The sequence below is a fragment of the Taudactylus pleione genome, unplaced genomic scaffold (assembly GCF_031769625.1).
Source record: "Taudactylus pleione unplaced genomic scaffold, aTauple2 ptg001161l, whole genome shotgun sequence".
Classification (NCBI taxonomy): Eukaryota; Metazoa; Chordata; class Amphibia; order Anura; family Myobatrachidae; genus Taudactylus; species Taudactylus pleione.
In genome coordinates this window covers 1,153,692-1,175,915 of record NW_028285562.1, presented here as the reverse complement: position 1 = coordinate 1,175,915, position 22,224 = coordinate 1,153,692, and positions in this window count along the sequence as shown.

The following is a 22,224-nucleotide window of genomic DNA, read 5'->3' as shown; positions in this document are numbered from 1 at the left end:
GCATCTAGCGACCGCCTCTGAATGAGGTCCTCTGTGCTTCTCACACACACTAACACACACTCTGCCTCTCACACACACTGATGTACACTATGTGCTTCTCACACACACTGACGTACATTGTGCTTCTCACACACACTAACACACACTCTGTGCCTCTCACACACACTGACATACACTATGTGCTTCTCACACACACTGACATACACTATGTGCTTCTCACACACACTGACGTACATTGTGCTTCTCACACACACTAACACACACTCTGTGCCTCTCACACACACTAACACACATTCTGTGCCTCTCACACACACTGACATACACCCTCTGCTTCTCACACACACTAACACACACAGTAGCATCCCTCCCCGCGGTGACACCCTGGGGAGGTTTGTAGTTCGCGCAGTGAATCAGCGTGCCAGTAAAAAAAAGGTGTGGCCTAACTGTCAGGGCATGGCCTCGCAGATAGGGGGAGTGGCCTTGCAGCCCGAACCCCAGTCTTAGTTACTCCAGGAGTCCCAGAGGTGTGGACTGCCCCCGGGCATCATTCTGTGTGCAGTGCCGGCTCCCTCACTGTGTCAGGAGCCGAGTGCTGCACGTAATGCTACAGTACAGCACCCGGCTCCTGTCACTGAGGAGGAGTTGGCATTTTGGTGTCACCCCTTGGCGGGTGACACCCGAGTGCGGCCCGCACCCCCCCTCGTGATGCCACTACTGACGCACACTCTGTGCCTCTCACACACACTGACCCACACTCTGTGCCTCTCACACACACTGACCCACACTCTGTGCCTCTCACACACACTGACCCACACTCTGTGCCTCTCACACACACTGACCCACACTCTCTGCCACTCATACACACTGACCCACACTCTGTGCCTCTCACACATACTGACCCACACTCTGTGCCTCTCACACACACTGATCCACACTCTGTGCCTCTCACACACACTGACCCACAGTCTGTGCCTCTCACACACACTGACCCACACTCTGTGCCTCTCACACACACTGACCCACACTCTCTGCCACTCATACACACTGACCCACACTCTGTGCCTGTCACACGCACTGATGCACATTATGTGGCTCTCACACACACTGACCCACACTCTCTGCCACTCATACACACTGACCCACACTCTGTGCTTCTCACACACACTGACCCACACTCTGGGCTTCATTCAGAGGGGGTCGTACGGTCTACGACCGCACGGCCGCCTCGATGTTTGTCCAGTGCGCATGCGCACGAGGGAGCCGGCTCCTTCGTGCGCATACGTGAGACCCGCTACGACCGACAGCGCCGGTCGTAGCGGGTCTCTTTCCAAAGGGGACGAGCTGTCGATGTTGATTGACAGCTCGCCCCGTTTGGAAGGCGGGCCAGGGGGGTGGCAGCCCAAATGGAGGCGTTCCCATGGGAACGCCTGCCATTTGGGGGAGGCCCCACTGACATCACTAGTTATGTCAGTGGAGAGCTTCCGGCTCTGACAGAGCCAGAAGCTCTCCGGGGCTTACGACAAGTGAGACCCTACCCTAGGGTCTCGTCGTAAGCCCCGATGGTCGCGATGGTCTATGACCATCGCGACCATCACCCTAGCGGTCGTTAGAGCTGTGGGTGTAAACCCACAGCCCAGCGACCGAAACAGAGGCGGCCAGTCAGGATGCAAGCGGCCACCCAGTTTCTGAGTGACCGCTTGCATCCTCCGACCGCCTCTGAATGAGGGCCTCTGTGCCTGTCACACGCACTGATGCACATTATGTGGCTCTGTGTCTCACACACACACACGCACTGTGGACCTGATTCAGACGCAGTTGCAATTCTTTGTGATGTGTCACTGGGCCAATCACGGCACAGCAGACACTTTTGAGGAGATCCTGCACTGGTCAGGAAACTCCACAGTGTTACAGGGCACTGGGCAGCACAGAAGTTGTTTGTACACAGAGACAGCTTATCCAGGCCAAGGTAGTCCCATAGGCATCAGTCACCAGCCTGCCCTTGCATTGGGCTTCCCCTCATGATGATAGTGGGCCAAGCTCCGAAGCAGGGGGCCCAGTGAGGATTTACCCAGCATCCTGCCAGGCCACTCTGACCCTGCTAGTAGTGATGGCCATCGAAGACTGTGCCATCGATGGTCGTTGGAAGTTAACCATCAGTAGAAAACCAAAGATGGTTTAGCCACTGGATGCTGCGCATGTTCAAACCTCAACCATTGGGCTGGTGCTGGGGAGATTTTCTCAACATTGGCCACCGCCATCGATGAGGTGGCATAGGTGCTGCACCATTGATATAAAAAAAAAAACACTTCCCATAAGCCGAAAACAATTGATGGTTTCAAACCATCAATGGCCATCCCTACCTGCAAAATACAGTTTCTTGGTAACCAGACCAGCGGTGGTTGGAGTGCCATCTGTGGTCTTTATTGGCCCTTTAGACTGATAGGATTAGCTCCATTGATAAAAATTACTACAGGCACCAATTTTAACCACTGCCTCTATGGTGCAAATCAGATCTAAAGCTGCATACACACACAACGATTTTTTTAATGATTATCGTTAAACGATTTAGTTTAACGATAATTGATGTAAAAAATCGTTCACTTTCTGAGTCAAACGATGAACGATTATCGTTCATGCGCGTTCACGTTTATAGTTTGTCGTTTGTAGTTTGTCGTTCAGTCAGACTTGTCAACTCAACGATTTTCATTAAGGGAATATGCAAAAATCGTTTGTAGTTCATAAAAATCGTTCAATACATTTAGTAAATGAACAACTTTAGTAAACGATTTTAGTAAATTTTTTCAAGGGAAAAAATCGTTTACTCAAATCGTTCATTAAAAAAATCGTTGTGTGTGTATGCAGCTTTAGAGCTAGAATCACCATCAAATATTGCTTCCAAACTGTGGCTTGTTGTCAGGTAGAAGATAGTTATGGCAATGGGGTATGGACCGATGCATCTTCCTAATGGCTTCTTATAGGGACATTCCTGATTAAAGTGGCTTGAACTAATCAGATCTGTTAAAGGACCTTTTAAACCTCCTATTTGCAAGGGTTCCAGGCAGAATTCTCCCCATGGAGATACTAAGCTGATGGGAGGTAAGAAGTCTTGGGAGAAGGGGAATGCTCTTTGTTTCTTCCGTTGTCGTTCCGTCAGACATGAATCGATGATAATGCATTGGGTCGTAAATTCCAAATTCCAATGGGAGAAGCTGAAAAAAAAAAAAAGTTAGTGCTGCAATAAAATATTTATTTTAGCCAGAAACTTTTAAAAATGAATGAGGTTATTTATTATTATTATTTGAGAGCAAAAAAAAAGTGAAGATATAATGTAACTTTTATCTTATATCTGCCTTATTTTGCATAAATAAGTATTTTCTTTGTTTTGTTTATTCTTAAAAAAAATGCTTTTATTTTATTTACATTTTTTTTTCTGTTTGAATAATGGAACTGGAAGCTGAAAGGGAATACAGGGGGTGATTGAGGGGTGGACGCTATTACGGTAATGGCTGCGTCTTTTGTTGCAGCCGACGGTGCGCCTTACTGCCAATGACGCAGTCGACAGGCGTCCTTTTGAGACACCCACTGGCTGTGCTGCGAATCCGCCGATGTGCTTTCAAAGACGTACTATAAGTGCACCATTGTACATGGCACCTGTCCTATGGCAGATGCAGAATGTCCAACTGAACATGGCTGCCCAGTTACCACTTAGAATCGCCCATCCAAATTGCATGGATCTGCATACAATTTCAATCTGCATCTCTGAGCAGTAACCATTGGGACACCTGCTCAGTGCGGCTGGAAGGCAGGAGCAGAAGAATACCATCGGCCACTTGCTCCCGATTGCTTCCCTGCTTCAACCTCTGTATTACCCCCACAAGTTTACATTGTAACAGAGCAGTACTAGACTTTTTGGTGCCCTTGGCCAGAAAGAGCATCTGCACTTCCCTGTGCATTGACCCATGTCTCACCTGAATCAGAATGTAATGCCAGCTGTCAGGATGCCTCCTGTCAATATACTGACAGTGGCATCCCAATGGTTGGTATCCCAACAGGGGCCGGGTAAGTATCCTTACCCTCCCCAATTCTCCCCCTAACACTCCCTTGTAGCCTAACCCCCCCCCCACCCAGCACCCTAACCCTCCCCATTAGTACCTAAACCTAAGTCTCCCCCTTCTTGCCTATACCTAACCCTCCCCTTTTAGTACCTAACCCTAAACCCCCCCAGTGTTGCCTAACCCTAACCTTACCCCTAGGGGTGTCTAACCCTAACCTCCCCCAAAAAAACCTTAACCGTAACCTCGCTACACTGCCTAAACCTAACCCCCCCCCTCACGGCTAACATCTAGGACTTACCTTCGTTAGGGCTGGCGTCCATATGGATTCCGCCGTCGAGATTAAGATAGGCATCAGTATTTCGACGCCTATCTTAAGTCCCTTGTTGGGCCTCCCCCATCAGAATTCAGACCAGCGGCGTGCCGTCCGCCCGTCTGATAACTACATCCTGTCGCACCACCCTAGTTACTGCTCTGCATTGAAATGTGGAATTGTAGGCAGCTAATTGCCTTTCACAACTTGTTTTGAGCTTATAATGCACATTACTTTATAAATGAAGATATTGGAAATAAACTGTGTGCTCATCGGAAAGCTTTCTTATCCTATGCACAGCAATATTCCTGTATTTAAGGCTATCAATTGATAAAACAAGGGATCAAAGCAAATATGAGTTTTGAACTCAAGTTACGTAGAAACTGTAAATAGAGTGCCAAAACATTTAACGTAAAGGAATGTGAGGCCGAAGAACGACTATATATTGGTATAATTAGCCATATGCTTGGTTATAAAACAAAAGGTGGCGGGTGCCAGAAGCTATAAATTTAAATTCATTTTTAGCTAAAAAATTGATAAAGTATAGATCAAAATTTAGAAAGTACATGATAGAAACTCTCAGATATATCAAGGGTACAGGAGGGAAACATTTTTCAAAGGAAGAGAAGTATTAGATCACGAGCACATGCACTGAGACTGTAGGGAAGTAGGTTCAGGTGAGGAAAAATTACTTCATTACTTACAATATTGTTTTCATCCAGTTTAGGCCCAAAATTTGCACCAAGCTAGCTGGCTGACTAAGCTAAGTGGCAGCAGTGGGTGGCAGAAACACGTGGCAGTTCAACTTCCAACATGTCACATCAGGAAACAAATGTTTTTATTATTCAAGAGACCTGAGGGAGTTGGAGTATGTATGTAGTTGAAGGCAGGAACAGGAAGGGTTGAATGGTAGAAAAAAAAGTTTTTTGATTCCGAAGTAAATTTATGAGGGGGAAGGGGAGGAGGGGAGGCATTTACAAAAAAATATTTTACTCATTCACATTAGTCCTTGCCCCAGAATAATCCTTGAGCACCATGCCTGCTGCTGCTTTGAGTGGATTTTCATCCCAAAAAGAAGACTACTAGTAGTGCTTTCCAAAACAATTCACTGTTATATAATCCTTTGCAAAGTTTCCACTTGAAACTTTTTCCCAACCTGTACAGGGACATTAAAAAAAACACAGATAGTTAGTGGCCTTCAAACTGCCATTGTACCCACTATCCACTTAACCATCACAGATGGACAAGCAGAACAGAGCAAATGCAAGATCTCAGATTTAAGTTTTAAGTCTTACGTTGTTTTTTTCTTGAGAATCCTGCGTCTGCTTATGCTGCTAGGAATGGATTTTAATCCCAGAAGGGGACCAGGAAGAGTGCTTTCCAAAACAATTGACTGTTAAATAATCCTTTGCAAAGATTCCACTTGATACTTTTTCCCAACCTGTACAGGGACATTAAAAAAAACATAGGCCCTCATTCAGAGCCGTACGCTCTGAGCAGAGCGCACGCTCTGAATGAGGGCCGCCCTCCATGAAAATGGAGCGTCCTCCTGGACGCTCGTATAGCTGTGGGTCACCACCCACAGCCTATACGAGCGTGCATTTTGATGGCCGCGATGGTCGTGACCATCGCGACCATCGAAACTGCGAGCCGGAGCCTGCGGTTGAGGTTTTCAACCGCAAGCTCCGGAGTGATTTTGGCTCTATCAGAGCCAAAATCACTCCCACTGACATCATTAGTGATGTCAGTGGGCCGGCTTCTGATGGGAGGCGTTCCCGTGGGAACGCCCCCGTCAGGGAGGCACGCCCCCGGCACGCCCACCAAAGGGGGCGTGCTGTCAATTAACATCGACAGCACGCCCCCTTTGATCAGACACAACGACCGAAGGACTATCCTTCGCTCGTCGCGTCTGGCGCATGCGCACGACGGAGCTCCCTCCGTCGTGCGCATGCTCAGTGCATAACATCGACCCACTTGCGAGCGGACAGCTGCTCGCGAGTGGGTCTGAATCAGGCCCATAGTTAGTTAGTGGCCTTCAAACTGCCATTGTACCCACTGTCCACTTAACCAGCACAGATGGACAAGCGGAACAGAGCAAATGCAAAATTTCAGATTTAAGGTTTAAGTCTTACATTGTGTCTTTCTTGAGAATCCCTAAGTGCCATGCTTGCTGCTAGGAGTGGATTTTCATCCCAGAAGGGATGAAGATGTTGTTTCTTCTTCCCAATGGCCACAGATCAGAAGAGATGTAAAGAGCTGTTGATAAGCAATTTGTCAGCTCAAGTGGCACGTGATGCAGAGATGGCTTCTCCTTCAGTTTCTCCAGCAAGTGTATCTGCTGAGAAAAAACTAAACTTTCAAAACACCCATTGTTGATGCAGTTGAGTTAACACAACCAAGTTTTGACATCTGGTCGGGTCAGAATTGCTTACAATTAATGACACCTCTACCGTGACTCCATCTGATACGGTCACCATTCAAAAAATGGTTGAGGCCTATTTAAAAAATGTTAATGATAGCATCCAAATAGGCATGTCAGACAGTCCGAATTTGTTTTACAAAGCCATTTGGTTGGTCCTGCACCGATATGTATTAATTAGTAACTTATCCAGAGATTTCTATATAGTTCAAAGGTGGAGCGATTCTAACAATTCTCTATTATATTAATTACAGTAATAATGTATTAAATGGAGGTGCCACTCGACAATCTTTATTCCATATAGTATTTGAGAACAGAAGAAAAAAGCAAGATTCAATGTCAAGTGCACTGGTAGAATCACAAACTTATTTTCCTACCGAATTCTTTCTGGAAAGATAATAAAATTAATCTTTATTAGTAATTTTTTAAAATATTATATTGTCCATAAATGGGGCGAAATATTGAAAAATCAAGTTTTAGATGTGTAAAAGAGAAAAGAGTGTGGTATAGATTTAAAAATTATTCCAGCCGCTATCGGACTTTTATTAATCTAGTACATCAATTCCTGTAATTACTGCATAGGGTGGTGTCCAGTAATAAGTACAGACTTCTTGAGGTTGGATGCTCTTAAATTATTACTTTGCTAGTGTGTTAATATATGCACTTATAATTAATGAGGTTTGATATTATAATACCATGTATCTCCACTACTATTCAACCAGGTTCACGTCTCGCTTTCTCTCATTATAATCCAGAGAGAGGTGTACGAGATGACCAGGTCGTCATATACACAGTCACAATCACGTGCAGTATTTCTCAAATATTTTTACTAATATCCAAGCCCTGTGTTCTTTGCTCTAATGAGAAATATATTCAGTGGATACTCTGTTGATTTTAATACAGTGTTGTTATTCTGCAACACTGTTGTTATATAGTTGCAGTATTGTATCTTTATTGAATGTTATCTCTATGCAAAAATTGGACATTTCAGAACTGCTCTGTAAGGTGATTGCCTGCAGATATCAGATTCTCCTATCCTTGTTTGACCATATCTCGAGTGCGATTGCAATCAGCGTAAATTCGCACCTGTTTTTTTTTTTTTTTTATTCACCTCTAATTTATATAGGCTGGAGTTAGCAAATTGGACTTCCCCCAACTTATATATTGTCACTCTCAATAAATATAAATATATATATATATATATATATATATATATATACACATATATATGCAAAAATAATTGTATTCAAAAATAACAATCAGGTGCGCCTTGTATCTATTATACTGTAATAGAACATCCACACATCAATGTCCACAGAACAATGTCCAAACGTATTAATGCACTAGGTCTCCAATCTTTGAAAGCGCTACTCCTCTCTTCAATCCTTAATATCCCTCAAGGAAAAAACTTTTTATCTGCAATGAAAAGAGAGGGCGCTTCATAGTGCAAAAAGTTTATTTAAAAGTTAGGTGCACATACAACAATAGTGCCCGTACCTATAATAAAACTGTGTGGGCTTGATACCACGAAGTCTGTGACGAAACGCGTTAGTGAGGAGCTCTGTGACGATCTGTGTACCTTCCAAGCACGGCTCCCAGCTTCTGAGACGCGGTGAAGTGATCCGGCAGGACCTGCATCCAGCAGGCATAGGCAGCACCCGGCACTCGCTGAAGGTTGCGGTAGGAGCTGATTGCTGGTGGATGTGTTCATATTAAACCATGTGGTATCAAGCCCATACAGTTTTATTATAGGTACGGGCACTGTTGTTGTATGTGCACCTAACTTTTAAATAAACTTTTTGCACTATGAAGCGCCCTCTCTTTTCATTGCAGATATATATATATATATATATATATATATATATATATACATACATATACTTTGTTTGGTTCGGCACTCAATGCTCCTCAAATGGTAAAATACCTGGGTGCTGACGCGCTGTGTCCTGTTCCGTTCAGAGACAGCACACTTCTGGATGTTTATATATATATATATAGAGAGAGAGAGAGAGAGAGAGAGAGAGAGATATCCAGGCGAATATATATACATTTTGATATATACACATATGTATATAAAATGCAAAAGTTCGGCACTCAGTAGAAACAACGAGGTACGGGGTGCCTTCCTAAATGAAGTCTATAGGCACGATGTTACTCTGATGGGAGGTGTAACAACCCCCAGGGGAAGCAAACAAAACACAGGAGGCACTCCCTTTTAGAAAATAGAAAAAATGTATATACTTATAACATAGGGCCTGATTCAGACCCACTCGCGAGTGGCTGTCCGCTCGCAAGTGGGTCGATGTTCTGGACTGAGCATGCGCACGACGGAGGGAGCTCCATCGTGCGCATGCGCCAGACGCGACGAGCGAAGGAAAGTCCTTCGCTCGTTGTGTCCGATCAAAGGGGGCGTGCTGTCAATGTTGATTGACAGCACGCCCCCTTTGGTAGGCGTGCCGGGGGCGTGCCTCCCTGACGGGGGCGTTCCCACGGGAACGCCTCCCGTCAGAAGCCGGCCCACTGACATCACTAGTGATGTCAGTGGGAGTGATTTTGGCTCTGATAGAGCCAAAATCACTCCGGAGCTTGCGGTTGAAAACCTCAACCGCAGGCTCCGGCTCGCAATTTCGATGGTCGCGATGGTCTCGACCATCGCGGCCATCCAAAAGCACGCTCGTATAGCCTGTGGGTGGTGACCCACAGCTATACGAGCGTCCAGAAGGACACTCCATTTTCATGGAGGCCAGCCCTCATTCAGAGCGTGCGCTCTGCTCAGAGCGTACGGCTCTGAATGAGGGCCATAATGCGAAGGCGGTACAGCAATGTGTCAACGTTTCAAGGTCCGCAGACCTTTTCGTCAGATGTACAGTCCTGACGAAAAGGTCTGCGGACCTTGAAACGTTGACACATTGCTGTACCGCCTTCGCATTATGTTATAAGTATATACATTTTTTCTATTTTCTAAAAGGGAGTGCCTCCTGTGTTTTGTTTGCTTCCCCTGGGGGTTGTTACACCTCCCATCGGAGTAACATCGTGCCTATACACATATGTATATACATATATCTAGATGTGGAACTATCTAATATCCGCACATATATTTCTATATTTATATATTTTTCAAAATATATATATATATATTTTTTTAAATACATATATATATATCTATTTATATATTAAAACATTTATATATATATATATGTACACATTCAAAATTGCATATCTGCGCAAAAATTGAATCAGATAGTTCAACTTTATTGAGATGTTACTTCTAGAATATTTGACCTTTTAATAAAAACACCACACATTTTTTGGGGAAAAAATAAATTTTTGTAAGAAATTTAAAGTGCATTTTGGATGCGTCGAATGGCCTCCAAAATCTGTAGGACACATGTGGCTATTGTGGCTACCTCCCTCCTTACAATTTCCCAAAGTGGCTCCTCTTGTTCAACTGAAATGTAAAGGAAAAGAAAAAATGATTAATAAGTATTTGTTATTAAAGCAAAACAGTTTGACATAAAAACCACCCACCATAGCCATGAATAATTGGTGCGTATCCCTTTGCCAGATATTACTGCACAGTGTTTCACATTGGCTACTGAGGTTAATGCTGCTTTCACATTGCATTCTTTTCTGGTTCCTACATTAGATATACATTGTATAATGGCATCTGTGACATATGTACCTTCATGTCCTCTCCGGCACTTCTTGGGCTGAAGCTTCCCGAGGAGTGGGTGGGGGAGGCAGGTTCAGGGATGGGCGAGGAGGAGTGGGTGGGGTCGCTTTGAGATCCGAGTCAGGCGTGAAAACCCAAGCCGGACTCTGATCTCGCCTCGGATCTGCAAGTTCTGGTGGTTCAATAACAGTATATACCCAGGGTTGCTATATTTCAAAAATAAAAATCCGGGCCACATTCGCCACTATCCCGCCAGCTCAGTCCACCCGCACCGCACCGTATTACATAAACCCCTTAATATGGGAATTATACTGTCGTGAAGGCAAAATACAGGCTGTACATAGAATTTACTGGTGTTTGGACATTTAAAGCACATTTAGGGCTAAATTTACTAAAGTGAGAGTTTTTAGAAGTGGAGATGTTGCCCATAGCAACCAATCAGATTCTAGCTATTATCTTTTGGAAGGTGCTAAATAAATGATAAGTAGCATCTGACTGGTTGCTATGGGCAACATCTCTCTTTTTAGTAAATATACCCCTTAAAGTTATCAATTTATCCTGACTATATGCATTTTCATAAAAAATTGTGTCTACTGAACAAATAAAAAATATATATTTCAAAACTGTAGATGATGGTGATGTTATCTTTAAATTACTTAATAAAAGGAAAATCATTACCTAATTTATCAGTTAACTGACATTTTAACTATAAGCTTAATGCAAAATAGGATGGTGTCAGGGATGGGGATTCTGGATTGCCCGGGAGAGAGCCAGATACCTGCTTACAGGTGGTACGGGAGGTTTGGAGTAAAGATGGTCGTATATAACTCCTCCTCATAGATGTAATAATAATTGTACATATGCAGCACACAGTATTACTAAGAAGGTGCATGGAGTAAACCATGGGCAAGTAATGTAGTACAGTAGATACTAGAGTCGAACTGGAACTAGACAGAATAGACAATGAAGTCGGTTTTGGACCAGACTTGGAGTATACACTGGAGCCGGATTGGGACCAGACTTGGAGCACAGACTGAAGCCGGAGTGGGACCGGACTTGCAGTATACACTGGAGCCGGAGTGGGCATCATCAAGGAGCCTAAGACAACAAGCCAGGAGTAGAGCCTAGGACCTTGGTGGCTAACCTTGACACTCCAGATGTTGTGGAACTACATATCCCAGCATGCACTGCTACCATTTTGCTATTAGGGCATGCTAAAACTGTGGCAAGGCATGCTGGGATATGTAGTTCCACAACATCTGGAGTGTCAAGGTTAGCCACCACTGGCCTAGGACATGTATCAGCGACAAAGCTCAGACACGGGGAGATGTATTAAGCACCGAAGTGGCATTAACGCACGTTATGTGCGCTGATACCGCTTCTCCCCCATGTATAATTGGTGCTTTGCGCCCCTGTCATTATCGGTGTTGCTATCTACAAGATAGCATCGCCGATAGGCAGGGCAATGGTCAGTTCGCTTGCCCATTCCGCTCACTGCAGCTATCACTATCGACAGCTGCAGCTTGGCGACGCCCTATCCCCACAGCAGGGACGGTGCTGTCCCTGCTGCGGGGCCTGCAGCTCCAGGGCTGCATGCAGGATCTTGCGATGCTTGCGAGATCCCATTCATGCTCAGTGGAGCCGGCCAGGACCGAGATACAGTGCATCAGTACTAGGCTGATGCGCTGTGAGCTCTAGCGGGGATCTCCGGAGGAGGGTGTTTTCACTCCCCCACTATGGCCGATGAGATATTACTGCATCTCATTGTTAGTGCTTCATACTTCGCCTCGGTAAAGAGGCAAAGCAGGATTCATTATAGCGGCCCCCCCAGAGTGCTGTCAGGTCAGGATACTTATACCCTGGGTTTTGTAGGGATTGGCTCATGCGGTCAGGTGGACACTGGCCTGGCTGTTACTGGAGACTAGTGGTCAGCTGACAGATGTAATATAAATAATGGGAAACAGTTTTTTTTTGTCAAAAAATGCCAAGTTTAAATAACAAAATATACAGTTTTTCCCTGAATGAAGGATAAAAATAGTCTAGTCTGTATTTAATATCGTATGCGTACAGGCGGTATGATAAAAATGCACGATATGAACAATAACCTTATCGTTCAGATCGTTCATTTTTGGGTGCCTTCCAACCATCAAACGACCAGCAATGCACGTATGGATGATAACGATATCGTCCATTGGCTGTGCATGCAGACCAACCTGGTCGATATCGACCAGGATACATAGGGACCCGCGATCGTTGATCGTGGGTCACTGGCCTGTCGTTGGTGGGTTGGTGGTGTGCTGGATGATCGATATCGATCACCCAGCACACCCGGAAGGTGCAGGGAGATCAGTCAGCAATATCGTTATCGCTGACTGATCGTAACGTGTGTACGCACTATAAGTATATGGAGTCTTTTGCACAACAATTGCTAATTGATCCCCCATGGGCTATTCAATTAGCCCTGAAGTTGACAGTCATCTGGGATTTTTTCACCTGCCTTAGGCTGCCCCGTTTTAGAGATTGTGTTCGCGAAAACACATAGGTCCGCAGTGGCAAACGCAGGATTTCTAGAGAGGGGTTTCCAAATGCTTGATTCCAAATGGGGAGGGGGCAGAAAAAGAACTGTGCACTGCCCTGTACATAGATGTACAGATTGATCTCCTTACGTACTATATAGTGTATTATTATACAGTATTAATAACTGACCCTTTTCCAGGTCTGCTAGCTGGTGCACAAGTATATTCATTACTGGCTGGCACATTTTAAAAGATCAACAGGTGGTGCTAATTACTTCATTTGTGACACTGATGGGATTTACTATTATATGCTATTTATATTGTGGTCCTCATGCTGTGTGCTAGGGAGGGGGGTTTCCAGGCAACCGGAAACCCCCCCTGCGTTTGCCTATGGTCCGTGACCTTATCAAGAATCCTTTGTGTATTTGACCGAAAACGGATAATTTTTCGGGCGAATAAAACGGGATCTTATTGAACTGCCCGAAGGCAAAAAATCCGGTGTCCTGTTTTATGCACTCGAAAAATTATTGGGGCTAATTGAATTCCCCACTTAGTGTAAAAATTGTTTCCTAGACTCAAGGTGCCCACACACATAGCGACATTTTACATGATTTGGCCATGTCGACGAATCGTGACGACAAATCGGGTAAAAAAAGTACAAATCATGAGTTTATACTCACGAGCACGATGCCGATGCGCGTCCCCGCTAGTCGTATATCACATCTTCTGATCTGCCGTGCTGTAGGGCAGATTAGCCAACCATGAACACGATGGACGCCGATCGTGAGGGTTTTTTTCCTCACGATGAATCGTACAATTCATCACACAATGCGGAATTTGACTGACAGAAGCCTGGACACGCCCCATCGTCATCTTATGCAGCATCGTGTATGGAGCATGTCAGTCGCACTTTGGGAGCCTGCACACTGGATATTTGTTTTGTTGGATATTTGGTGAGTATTTGTACAGTTTAAATGCAACCACACTGACCACCAATATGTGCTCCCCACTGCCTACCAATGTATGCCCCCAGGCAATAAATGCATGACCCAGCCACCGCCCGCCGTATTGAGGTGGGCGGTGGCTGGGTCATGCATTAAGCTCCCACTGCCCACCAATGTGTGCCCCCAGGTAATAAATGCATGACCCAGCCACCGCCCGCCGTATTGAGGCGGGCGGTGGCTGGGTCATGCATTAAGCTCCCACTGCCCACCAATGTGTGTAATACCTCAAATAAATAAATAAATAAACACGTTTTTTACAAAAAAAACACCATACATTACATTTAAAAACACACATTATTTAAAGCTGGGGGTCTTCTACCTTTCGGTCTCCAGCTGTTGTGGAACTACAGATCCCAGGATGACCTGCCACCCACCTTTGAAACTGTTTTTAGGGCATCCTGGGATCTGTAGTTCTACCACAACGACAGGCCCAAAGGTGGAAAACCCATACTGTCAAACAAAGAAAAACATTGTCTTACCAAGAAATAAACACATAACATTCCTGTAAAAGAAAACATGATTAGAATACCATTACAAACCTTTAAAAACCTGTAAAAAAGAAAATATTAAAACATTAAAAATGTGAACTATAACAACATTACATTTTACAAAACTATATACACAAATATTTAAATGTCCTTTTTTTTCTTATTCATAGATAATGTCCATGGATTCAGAACGTGAATTCGTTATAGGATTCATTGAAATCCTGCACTCGAAAGACTGTCTGTGGAAGATCAGTTCTCGGAAGTACCACAATAAGTCACAGAAGTTGGCCGCACTCGAGGAACTGTTGGTGTATACAAAAAAATACATATCTGATGCAGACCTGAAAACTGTACGGCAAAAGAAGGTGGATGACTCCAAAAAATCAGGAGTGGCTACACATGAAATATATACTCCTGCGCTGTGGTACTACCAAATGATGTCATTCATCAGTGAACAAGAGCCTCAAAGGGAATCAATCATCTTGATGTCTGAGCGTGAGGGAGATGAGGAGGTTGCAGAAGTCTTGGTAAGTAGTGACACAGTTTAAACCAAAATCCTTAATGTTTTTGTTGTTAAATCCCAAATGTCCAATTTAGTCAGTAGTTCACAGATAGTCCTCCTGCCATGGTACAGCACCTGGTCCATTGAAATAGGTCATGTACTCCTCCCTCACTTCTTTGGCATGTGCGGTGGATGTTGTTGTAGTTGTTGGTGCAGACACAGATGTCAAATGTCCAATGTCCTCCAGGGGTCCTACATCTTCTGGTCTAGCTGGGACTGGTCCTCGTTGAGTAGATTTTCTTCGCAGAAAGTTGTGCAGCACACAGCACGCCATCACGACCCAGTCTATCTTCTCCACATGTAGATTGATGGTGGTGTGGAAAATGCGGAAGCGGTTGCTCATTATTCCAAACGCATTTTCCACAATGCGCCGTGCCCGGGATAAACGGTAGTTGTATATCCTTTTCTCTCTGGTCAGGCCCCTGTGTGCAAATGGCTTCATCACATGTTCATGTAATGCAAAAGCCTCGTCTGCAACGAAAACGTAATTTAGGCCGTGCTTTGTCTGGTCCAGTGAGGGCAGGTTGAGGTTTTTGTTGGCAAGTCTCTGGTAGAAAGCCGTCTTTTTGAAGGACCCACCATCCGAAGCACACCCATTCTTGCCGACATCCACAAACAGAAATTCGTAGTTGGCATTCACCACTGCCATGAGAACGATGCTGAAGAATCCTTTGTAGTTGTAGTAATATGATCCGGTGTTGGCAGGTGGGTTGATGCGGATGTGTTTCCCATCGATGGCTCCTCCGCAGTTAGGGAAATTCCAACGTTGTTCAAAATCTTCCGTGATGCTGGTTCACTCCTCCACGGTGTTAGGAAACTGTAAAAATAGGAAAAAAGATGTTAAAACATGACTATAATATTTTTTATATCTTTTTTCCCTATATAGACTCCCACCCAAGACCCTGATTTAACATCAACACCGGACCTCAGTCTGCTCGGTGGCGACAGTGATCCGGAGAATAGCACACAAGTGGAAAGTCAAGTTCCACCTGGACCCTTATCTTCGCAACAACCCCAAAAAAAGAAAAAAAAAGGCAGAAAGGAGAATTTTACAGAACGAGAGGACCATCTTTTACAAAACGGAGAATGGCTGCTGCAGAAACTCCCAGATGCAATTGATGATTTCACAGCTCATGTGAACAGCACATTGAGAAATCTGGATGCAGATATCCAACAAAATTTTTTAAGGTTAAACTACGACCTCTTGAGTCGCTGTATGAGCAAAAATATCTCAAATTCGACATACATTGCAGATCCAATGCTATTTTCCCCTGCCCCAAATAGGTATGTCCGCCCCCACCCCTGCCCAGTTAGATATGACTCCCCCACCAAGCACCCCAAGTACCAGCACCACCTTGTATAATGCTCTGCTGGATGCAGCAGATGAGTCGCCCCAATATACACAGATGTAAATTTTTTCTATATTGTAATATCACCAAATTTTATGAATTCCAATAGGTGCTTGCTGCATGGGATAGGGTGGTGATGACGCCATTTGGACAAGGTCACTACGCACATGGCATAAGTACACATAGCTGGAAGCCGGGGCCACAATGTGTACTTGTGCCATGTGTGTATTGGCCTGTTCAAACTGGCGTCTGACCCACCCTATCACATACAGCCAGCTACCTATTGGGATTCATAAAATTTGGTGATAATGTTCTTTTGTAAAGTTGTAATAAAAAAGTATTTTGCACACAGTTTAGTGCACACTTTCAGTTGCCTGCAGGTCAGTGCACATTGTACTTAATGAAGGCTATTTTTTTCTTTGTTTGAGAAAAAAAAAATATATATTTCTTTACACAAGAAAACAATGTGTGGTGTTTTTTTTTAACTAACCTTGCAATACTGGTACTGTAGCACTTTTACGATGGCTTTGCAGGTCTCAGGAATGATCGCGCCCAAGGACTGAGGTGAGATGAGTGTCCCAAACTTTAGGTCTTCCAGTGACCTTCCTGTAGCCAGGTACCTTAGGGTAGCCACCAGTCTGTCTTCAGCAGGGATTGCCCTCCGCCACCTTGTGTCCTGTCTCTTGATGTGGGGGGTCACCAGATGCAGCAATTCTTGGAAGCTGGCGTCATCCATGCGCAGGTAGTTCCGATAGTCCTCCGGGTTGTTCTCCTTGATCTCTAGCAGGGACATGTGAGAGCGGGTATCCCTTTGTAGCAGCCACTCCTTGGTCCAGCATGCTCTCGTCCTTCTTCGCTGGACCCTCTTCCTAATCTCCCGGACCCCGGCTTCAGCGACCAACACTTTATACTGATAGGGACGCATCAGTACAGAATTCAGGAACAGGATAGAATGCAGGTAGGTAGCACACACTTGCAGGTAGAATAAACTTTGTATAAGGCAAGCCAAATACAAAGAGCACAGTAGCAATGTACAGGATTCAGCAGGAATACACCTAGCCTCATCTACTAGCAGAGCAGAATGTACACAGAGTTTAGGGTGCCTGCTTTTTTTATACTCCCAAGCTAGCCCCTCCCATTGTTATGGCTATTTAAATTTCCCTACAATAGTCAAGAGCCTGTTTTATTTTTTTTTTCAACTCAAAATTTGTTATAGCCAATCTCAAGATGCGTACGATCCGATAGATCGTGAGACAGATTGGGTGTCTTTTTTCCAAAATCGTGATCACGACGGCAAGGGAGCTCCCGTGAAAGTTCATGAGGAAATTGGCCATAAAATCGTATCGTGAGCACATCGGTATATGTGTGGGCACCTTCAGAGTAAAAGTGCGTAAAGCCAAATAGAGCATGAAATACAAGAAGACCCCCAAAAACATTTATTTTATCCCTTATTGCAGGAGAATAGTCTAGTTTAAAATGACTAGCATTCAGTCTTTTACACAGTAAATAGTAGTGTGAATATTGTTTTCCAGACTCAGTAAAAGTACATAAAGCCAAGTACAACTTGTAATGCAAGAAAAAAAATGTATCCCTCTTTGAAAGGTAATAATGTTCTAAAATATATTTATTAATTTACAGACTCAAGAGTTCTGTTAAGTAAACTTAAGTTCAACTAACAAACAAAAAAAACAAGTCCAGGTGGACCTCGGAGGCACACCATTCACTCATACTCACTCACTCACTCATACTCACTACCTACTCACTTATACTCACTCACCCATACTCACCACTCACTCAGACTCACCACTCACTCACTCACACTCTCCAGTCACTCACACTCACCCACTCACTTATAGTCACTCGTATTCACTAACTCACTCATACTCACTCACCACTCACTCATCCACTCACTCATACTCACCCACTCACTCAGTGTCAGTGAAGACAAGTGAAGTTTCTCTGTGTGGTCTGACTCTGGCTGGCTGATCCTCCCAGACCAATGACTACCAACAGAATGCCTGCCTGCCCCGACTAGTGGGAATTAAAAGACAGCCAGCCACTACTGACACATGTGGCCAGCCGCTAGGGTCTACGGGCACGTCATTTGACCGAGCAGGAGCATCCAACACTCCTGAGTGGCCTCTTCTGCCCTCAGTGACAGCGGCCACCCCTTCAGCCACCCTCTCCACTAAACCAGGACGTTTGGGTGTCCCGAAGAGTGCCAGGACACAGATGCCAATATTTGTACAAAATATCAGGGTTTTTTTATTCAGCCTTAATATAAGGGCCCTTATAATATATTTATATATAGAGATAGGTACTACACACAGCGCTACACCCACAGTATTCAGAATGTCCAGACAATATGATACAAAAATTCCTCCACAGATACACCTCCCAGGAAACGGTGGCAGCTGAATGTTCTCCAGAGAGACCATCGTTGCACTGTCCCAAATGTTTTATGTAAAACAAAAGGTGGAAACACAGCGCCTCACAGTGTAATAATTTTGTTTATGTGGATATTTCAAAGTATAGTAATCAAATACCCGTACCAGATAGGTTATATATATGCGCATATAATATAACCAGTCACTCCTGAAACTCCGTACTAGGGTTCCTCCACTTCTTAACTGGCACCAAAGTGAAAGCTCGGAGTCCGGTAGTGCATACGTTACCGCTCACAGGACCAAATACGGTCGTGGTGTAAAACAAGCCCCAGTTACCTCCGTATAGTGGTGAACGAAGCATGCACCACCGTTTTCTACCGCAAACCCCACTGCATTGTGGTAGAAAATGGTGGTACACTACCACTATACGGAGGTAACTGGGACTTGTCTTACACCACGACCGTATTTGGTCCTGCGAGCGGTAACGTATACACTACCGGACTCCGAGTTTTCACTTTGGTGCCAGTTAAGAAGTGGAGGAACCCTAGTACGGAGTTTCAGGAGTGACTGGTTATATGCGCATATATATATATAACCTATCTGGTACGGGTATTTGATTACTATACTTTGAAATATCCACATAAACAAAATTATTACACTGTGAGGCGCTGTGTTTTCACCTTTTGTCTTACATATATATATATTAAAAACAGGGGTGGGGAACCTTTTTTCTGCCGTGGGCCATTTTGATATATATATATATTATTTTTTGCGGGCCTGGTGAAGGCAACACCCTCTCTGTGTGACGTCACACAGGGGCGGGCCCACAATCGCCGGTGATTGCAACAATGCCCGGAGTATCCTGAGGATGCTCCGGGGAGCTGTAAGGGCAGCAGTGTGACCATCTGAAGCGTCCTAAGGATGCTCCAGGCTGCACTGCTGCATAGATTCTGGCTGCAGGGTGCCATTCTAGGCAGATGAGGCTAGCAGAAAAAAGCTCAGACCAAATTATTCCGGGGGCCTTATACAGCCCCCGAGCCTGAGGTTCCCCATCCATAATTTAAAATCATATACCAGGTGTGCTTGGAAAGTTGGTAAGAATAAATGAGAACCCATCCTCAATAAAAACACTAAAAGAAAAGCAGAAAATTATATCAATCCCTAGAAGGTGCTAAATAAATAATAAGTAAAATCTGATTAGTTGCTATGGGCAACATCTCCAATTCTAAAAACTCCCACTTTAGTAAATTTACCCCCTAGAGTCTGATGGCTGTAATTGAAACTAGTTTCCATGCAATACCTCTCGTATCAAGTACTGTATATATATAGTCATGTTCTGAGGCCAACAATGTGCCAATATAACCAGCAGCGGCTCCTATCTGTATCCAGCACCTGAGCAGAGAGTAACACCCCAGGCAGCAAAGAGGAACTGCATGAGCTGTGACAGGTGCAGGGTGCTAGAATGAAAACTACCATTTCCCCATCAGCTACAGAGCCGGAGATCTTACAGCTGTACTCCCTGATTCTGGAGCAAGTGAGATGCAGCAGCCTCAATGATCGGAATGGGATACCTATAGCTTCTCAGGTCTCACTCAGGTAACATGGTGGCCACTATGTGCTCCCAACTTTTCGAAGGCTGGATTCTGGTGATTAGTGTAGTGTGGGGAGCCGGTGGACTGTCCCACTCTTGCCGGAGCTTATTCTCTTTGTGACGGACCAGAACAATGGTCTCTCCAGTCAATGGAAAACCCTGATGCCAATAGATTAAGGGCAGACTTGAGGTGCTCAGGTAAAATGTGTCTGTATTTGTGGCCCGCCCACAGGAAGTACAAATAGGAGTTTTAAATAATAAACTTACCTGTGAATGTTAAGCCATGTCTTTCATTTCATTTGCACAATGTTGTATTTTAGATATTGACGTCATTACAATAACAACTTCGCTGCCCATGTTTCCTAGGAGTGACGAATGTTTAGTTTAGAGCCCGGTAAAGCTTTTTTTTTTTTTTTTTTTCAGTGTCAATGTTTTATATTCTCCCTAGAAGCAAGTTATTGGCATGTGCGCAAATCTAGGTTATCTCACTTCACCATGAAAGCGTAATAGAAAGTTCCAACTCTAAGGCTCTACTGGTCTGGCATTGGGTTCACTACAACCTGACGTGTTCTGTAGAAGAGGAGGCCGGAAAAGCACTGGATGCGATAAAGAGAAGTCTGACATTGTGTCTTAGGCTCGCCATGCGCGCTTGAGGTGTGTCATTTACATACGCGCCTGAGGTTTCTAGCTAGATATTATCAAAAAAATATTTTAATGATTAAATAAAATGGGCTACCATTTTTACCAACCAAACGTTGAATGCTACCGTATGCGAAGTTTGCCATCCGTGGTTAGCCGTGCACATTCTAGGTTCGTCTTGCGTAATTAAAAAGTAAAATATAACAATTTGCATGATGCTGTGACTTGTGGCATTGTGCTATGGGGGTATAATCACCATGACTTTATTTGGCCCAGCCCCCAGTGTGACCAACTGTGTCCCCGCTCTGATAACGCTCATAGAGGGCACAGAAAAAAACAGTAGGTACAGTATGCGTGCCCTAATCCTCTGTCCCATGCTCACTGCCTACCCCATCTGTGTCACCCCTGTCTGTATGCCCCGTCCCTTTAATATGTAAACTCTCATGAGCAGGGTCCTCTTCCCCATATGCTATTCCATCCCTTACTTCTACTACTTCTACTATTATCTACTCCATACTTCTTACAACAGCATGTAACCCCTGACCTCTGTTATCCTGCTACTTATTTGAGTGATAAGGCCGCTGTTACAGCAGTGTTTATATACCCTGTACTTGTCCTGCAATGTCTTGTAGGGATGTAGTTATGAGACTGGTGACCGCATGGCCGCCGGACTCAATCCCGACAGTGTAATCCCGGCAAGGGATGTAACATAGGCATTGAAATACCGTGCCTATGTTAATCCCGACGCCGGAACGCCAGCCCGATCGTCCTCCTGCCAGGTAGGTATGCACTTAGCCTGGGGGTGGTGGGGTTAGGTTTAGAGACCCCCAGGGGGATTTAGGGTTAGACACCACCCCGGGAAGGTTAGGGTTAGGCTAGGGAAAGGGGGGGGTTAGCGTTAGGCACTAGGATTGGAGGTTAGGCATCCCCCCGGGAGACTTAGATTTAGGGTGTGGGGAGAGTTAGTTAGGTTTAGGCACCCCTGGGGGGAGGTTAGGGTTAGGCATTAGGGGGGAGATCAGGGTTAGGCACCCCTAAGGGAGTGTTAGAGGGGGAGAGGGGAGGGTTAGTATTCTTACGGCGCCCATTGGGATCTTCATCCGTCAGTCTCTCACTGTCGGGATTAGAACCAGCAGCTATGAAGTAGGGGTGTGCACCGGCCACTTTTCGTGTTTTGTGTTTTGGTTTTGGATCTGGATCTTTCTTCGTGTTTTGGATCTGGATTGGTTTT